The sequence below is a fragment of the Triticum aestivum genome, chromosome 4A (assembly GCF_018294505.1).
Source record: "Triticum aestivum cultivar Chinese Spring chromosome 4A, IWGSC CS RefSeq v2.1, whole genome shotgun sequence".
Lineage (NCBI taxonomy): Eukaryota > Viridiplantae > Streptophyta > Magnoliopsida > Poales > Poaceae > Triticum > Triticum aestivum.
In genome coordinates this window covers 712,034,176-712,040,219 of record NC_057803.1, presented here as the reverse complement: position 1 = coordinate 712,040,219, position 6,044 = coordinate 712,034,176, and the positions used below count along the sequence as shown (strand labels likewise).

At 52.6% G+C, this 6,044-nt stretch overlaps 1 pseudogene; it reads left to right on the top strand.

The window, feature by feature from the left end:
• The first annotated feature begins 4,434 nt into the window (after positions 1 to 4,434).
• On the top strand, positions 4,435 to 5,787 carry LOC123084370 (uncharacterized; annotated as a pseudogene).
• Positions 5,788 to 6,044: the final 257 nt, after the last annotated feature.

The window sequence follows — 6,044 nt, the reverse complement described above, 5'->3', positions numbered from 1 at the left end:
CGTAATGACTTCTCGAGGGCCTGACATCTTGAGCTTGAGGTATGCGTAGTGCAGCACTGCATTGAACTTTGCAAATACGGTTCGTCCGAGCAGTGCGTGATAGCCGATGCGGAACGAGACTATGTCGAAGATTAACTCCTCGCTTCGGAAGTTATCCAGGGATCCGAAGACCACTTCAAGTGTAACTGAGCCTGTACAGTTGGCCTCTACACCTGGTATGACGCCTTTAAAGGTCGTCTTTGTGGGTTTAGTCCTTGAGGGGTCTATGCCCATTTTGCATACTGTATCCTGATAAAGCAGGTTCAGGCTGCTGCCGCCGTCCATCAGGACTCTAGTGAGGTGAAATCCGTCAACGATTGGGTCTAGAACCAATGCGGCGAATCTACCATGGCGGATGCTAGTTGGGTGGTCCCTTCGATCAAAAGTGATCGGGCAGGAGGACCACGGATTGAACTTTGGGGCGACTGGCTCCATCGCATATACGTTCCTTAGTGCACGCTTCCGCTCCCTTTTGGGTATGTGGGTTGCGTATATCATGTTCACCGTCCGCACTTGTAGGGGGAAGCCCTTCTGTCATCTATTGTTTGGTGGCCGGGGCTCCTCCTCGTCGTCGCTATGCAGCCCCTTGTCATTGTTTTCGGTATTTAACTTGCCTGCCTGCTTGAACACCCAACAATCCCTGTTGGTGTGGTTGGCTGGTTTTTCGGGGGTGCCGTGTATCTGGCACGAGCGATCGAGTATTCGGTCCAAATTCGATGGGTCCGGAGTATTTCTTTTGAATGGCTTTTTCCGCTGACCGGGTTTAGAGCCTCTGAATCCGGCATTGACTGCCGTATCCTTAGCATTATTGTCATTAATGCGGCGCTTGTGCTTGTTGTGATGCGACCTGCCGTTACTGTCCTTGGTATTCTAATTACCACGGCTCTTGGTCATGTTGTTACTACGAGCTAGCCAGCTGTCTTCTCCCGCGCAAAAGCGGGTCATGAGTGTTGTGAGGGCTGCCATAGATTTCGGCTTTTCCTGTCCTAGGTGCCGGGCAAGCCACTCGTCGCGGATGTTATGTTTGAAAGCTGCAAGGGCCTCTGCATCCGGACAGTCGACGATTTGATTTTTCTTGGTTAGGAACCGTGTCCAGAATTGTCTGGCCGATTCCTCTGGCTGCTGAATTATGTGGCTTAGGTCATCGGCGTCTGGTGGTCGCACATAGGTGCCCTGGAAGTTGTTGAGGAATGCGGCTTCCAGGTCTTCCCAACAACCAATTGACTCCGCTGGCAAGCTGTTAAGCCAATGCCGAGCTGGTCCTTTAAGCTTGAGTGGAAGGTATTTGATGGCGTGTAGATCATCACCGCGGGCCATGTGGATATGAAGGAGATAGTCCTCGATCCAGACCGCGGGATCTGTTGTACCATCGTATGATTCAATGTTTACGGGTTTGAAACCCTCAGGGATTTGATGATCCATCACTTCGTCTGTGAAGCATAGTGGGTGTGCGGCGCCTCTGTATTGGGTATATCACGACGCAACTCAAATGAGCTTTGTCTACTGTGTACGGCCCGGCCGGAATTGCCATATCCGGCGTGACGGTTATCATCACGTATCGTGGGGCGCCCACGCGATCCGTAGATCGATCTTTTTTTCCTTGCCTTGTCCTCCAGTGTATCCCGCAGGTCTGGCATATTTTCCCGCGCCTTGGTATTTTTTGAGCGGCGCCGGGGTGCGGCTTGAGTGGAGGGCCGAGAGGCCTCTCTGTTGCGGCCACGAGGTGGCCGGTCGGCCCTATCATGCGCTGGTGATGTAGGTTTAGGTGCTTCCTCCTCTAATCGGGGTAGCAGCCTGCGTTTTGGGTAGCTCTTGGAGGGGCGTTCGAGTTCATACTCTTCGGCCGCAAGGACTTCAGTCCATCTGTCGGCTAGCAAGTCTTGGTCAGCTCTAAGTTGTTGCTGCTTTTTCTTGAGGCTGCTTGCCGCGGCCATAAGCCTGCGTTTGAAACGCTCTTGTTCGACGGGATCCTCAGGCACGACAAATTCGTCGTCGTCGAGGCTTGCCTCGTCGGAGGGAGGCATGTAATTATCGTCCTCTACCTCTCTGCCTGCCGTTCTCTCATGAGGGCTGGCTTCTCCATCCTCCTACACTGAATCCTGCTGGAGGGGGTTGTCTTCGGCACTGTCTGGGGTGTTATTGTCTCCCGTGCCGGAATCACCGTTTTTGCTGTGGCGGGATATAGAGCGGCGCCGCTGACGCCGGCGCTTAGGCTGTTTCTTGGAGGGGTCATCCTCCGTTGTTCCATCGCCATTCCCATCTTTTGGGATGTCCACCATGTAAATGTTGTATGACGAGGTGGCCTTCCAATGCCCTATAGGCGCTGGTTCTTGGTCGTCTCCTGCATCGTCATCCATACCGTCGATGTCTTCGAGTCGAAGTTGAGCATGTCGGTTAAATCATCGACAGTGGCTACGAAGTGGGTGGTGGGTGGGCTTTGAATTTCTTCCTCGTCCGCATCCCAACCTTTCTGACCATAGTCCGGCCAGGGCTCTCCTGATAAAGAGAGAGACTTTAGAGAATTCAGGATGTCGCCAAAGGGCGAGTGCTGAAAGATGTCCGCGGCGGTGAACTCCATGACCGGCGCCCAATCGGATTCGATCGGCAGGGGCGCGGAAGGTTCGGAGTCCAGAGAGGAGTCCGGCACCTTGGAGTTACGAGCTTTGCAAAGGACAGGAATGGTGTTCGGCTCAATCGTCGTAGAGATCGCAGCCCCCGAGGCGGTGTCCAGCCACCCGTCCTCGATCGGCGCAGTCGGCTCCGAGCTAAGGGTTGGAGCGGGCACTGGTGCGGCCTCCAGGGCACTGTTCGGCGGCAGAGCTAGATCATGCCCATCGTGACAGTGCGGCGTGCTTGGCTGTGGCTCGAACCCGTCGAAGATCAAATCTCTGCGGACGTCAGCCGTGTAGTTCAAACTTCCAAATCTGACCTGATGGCCAGGGGCGTAGCTCTCAATCTGCTCCAGATGGCCAAGCGAATTGGCCCGCAGTGCAAAGCCGCCGAATACGAAGATCTGTCCGGGGAGAAAAGTCTCACCCTGGACCGCATCGTTGTTGATGATCGGAGGAGCCTAAAGATGATGACACAGAGGAACTCTCAATGAAAGCACCAATGTCGGTGTCAAAACTGGCGGATCTCGGGTAGGGGGTCCCGAACTATGCGTCTAGGAGGATGGTAACATGAGACAAGGGACACGATGTTTTTACCCAGGTTCGGGCCCTCTCGATGGAGGTAAAACCCTACTCCTGCTTGATTAATATTGATGATAGGAGTAGTACAAGAGTAGATCTACCACGAGATCAAAGAGGCTAAACCCTAGAAGCTAGTCTATGGTATGATTGTTGTTCGTCCGACGGACTAAAACCCTCCGGTTTATATAGGCACCGAAGAGGGTTAGGGTTACACAGAGTCGGTTACAATGGTAGGAAATCTACATATCCGTATCGCCAAGCTTGCCTTCCACGCCAAGGAAAGTCCCATCCGGACACGGGACGAAGTCTTCAGTCTTGTATCTTCATAGTCCAGGAGTCCGGCCAATGGTCATAGTCCGACTATCCGGACACCCCCTAATCCGGGACTCCCTCACAGACCATTCCTAATCAGCCGCCACACATGAATTTTTGCCTTGTTTGGAGCACTTGTATCCCATAGCCCGAGCCATCCATTGTGTCGCGCCACCGAAAGTGACGATTCTGGCTATCCAGATTTCGCCCTATTCATAGCCATCTTCAAGTGATAACCAGACCGAACGTACCGTAAAATGTCAGTTCTTAGTATGATTCCATGCTAAATAATCATCCATCTCAGGACCACCAATAGCTATTTGATTAATATCCTTGGCATCATCGGCAGAGAACATGCTATCTATTTTGTGCGTGTCCCACGCTCTCCCAGACTGCATCATCAAATCACGAACCCTGGTTATGCCATGCACATAATCTGCACCCAGTGATGTCAGATTTCCTTGTCTTGGAATCCACGGATCACGGTGAATATTTACACTTGCTTCACTGCCAATGCGCCAAATAGATCCTTGTCGTAGAAGTTCTCGTCCATGAATAATGCTTCTAAATGTGTACGAACCTCCAGATGGGCACGTTGTATTCATTATTGATCCTTCAGGGAAGTACCTAGCTTTAAGACCCCTTGCACAAAAAGACTCCGGGTGTTGGACAATCCTCCATGCCTGTTTGGCCAATAAGGCCTGATTAAACGCTTCTGGACCTCTAAAGCCCATCCCACTATCTCGCTTCGCTATGCACATTAGGACGTTGAAAAGGTTCATACCACTCCAATTGAGATCCAATCAGTGGTCGCTCCAAATCGCACGGTCGCACGTCGAACGCTCACAAGTGCGGTACTGCCCGCGCCGGCCCTAGGTGCTGGCGAAGATCAATGGAGACGCTGCCGGAGGACGTGGTCGCGGAGATCCTAGTGCGTGTGGCGGGCGTCGCCGCCCTCTTCCGCTGCGCCGCGACGTGCAAGCAGTGGCGCCGCCTCATCGCTGACGCTTCTTTCCTCTTCCGCCGCTGGCCGGAGGGTGTTCGCCTTCCTCCTCGGCTTCCTCGTCACATCGCTGCCCCGTGAAGAACGACCAGCAAGAATCATCTCTGCGCCCGCGCCGTCGTTCGCCCTGGCACCATGGTCCCCGCTCGGAGACCGCTACCACTTCCTCCGGCATGGCATCGCCGGCCTCCCCAAGAATGGTGGCTTCCACGCAGTGCCGCTCACCTCGCGTCCTAACCTTCTTCTCGAGCACATCGTCCCACTCGTCCGCCCCAACAATTTGACCGAGCGAAACTTGAGTCTGGCAGTGTTCGATCCGCTAGCCGGCATAGGCGACCTGCTGCCCCCGCTGAGGTACAATGGGAATTTCGCAATGGAAGGATACACCTTCCTAACCGATCTGGATTGCTGCTCCGACAAACGGCGATGGCCAATCTACACGGTCTCCTTCAAAGTGCTAATCATCAGTGTCGACAAAGGTCAGCCAGGGTACAATCTCCATGTGTTCAAGTCCGCTGAGTGGAGCTGGAGCACGCCCACAAAGTTCTTTGACACTCTGGAGCACGGCGTGGATGTGGCGCCCCAGCAAACCAGCGCCGTCGTGTGTCAAGGCACGTCACACTGGCTTTTCAGCAGGGAGACGTCAAGCTTTTACACACTCAATGTGTGCGCTATGACTGCTAACATGTCCTTAACAAGGCTCCCAATCACCCGGAACCACCACGACCTCAACTTGTATAGTGAACCAATGCTTAGCGTCAGTGCGTCACCAATGACGGGAAGCTATTGTTGCTTCGCTTGTATAGGAAATGCACCATGCTGGAGATCTGGACACGTCAAGTTGACAACAAGAGTGAGGATGGCAATGTGGGCAGCTGCTACCGCACAAATATGATCAAGCTAAAACGGTCCACGGAGAGTAAGATCGACCTTGTGCGATGCGTGTGCGTGGGTGAGATGAGCGGCAAACTGCTGGTCAATCACAATCAAGGTTGTGCGTACATTGTAGATCTCCGAACTGGTGCAATGGAGATGGTCACCGAGTGGTTTCACGGCGGTGTCCAGAGTGCTATACCATTTGAGATAGATTGGCCTGCCTACTTCATTTCTAAGTTGGCTGGTGGCAGGATCAAGCGGACTAAACTGGGAGGAGCTATGCAGAAAATTACGAAATCTTTTTGGGGACTAGTAGTTATGTCAGTGATCTTTGGACCAATTGCTATGAGGTGGGCTTGGGCCTAGTAGGAGCTACAAGAATCTTAGGTTTTGTGTGGCAGACTTGGTGAACACCTAAGTTAATATATTACTTACAAGCGCATTGGCTACGACACTCACTATAAAGATGCATCATCAAGGCAAGCAACAAACTTTTACATTGACATTTTTCATCAGATCAACAACATGGAATTGTCATATTCAGACCAATTGCCTCTGCATTCTGTCTTCTCTTTTGATACGTGCTTATCCAGACTTGGTGTGCTGAACCATTGATGTTCTAT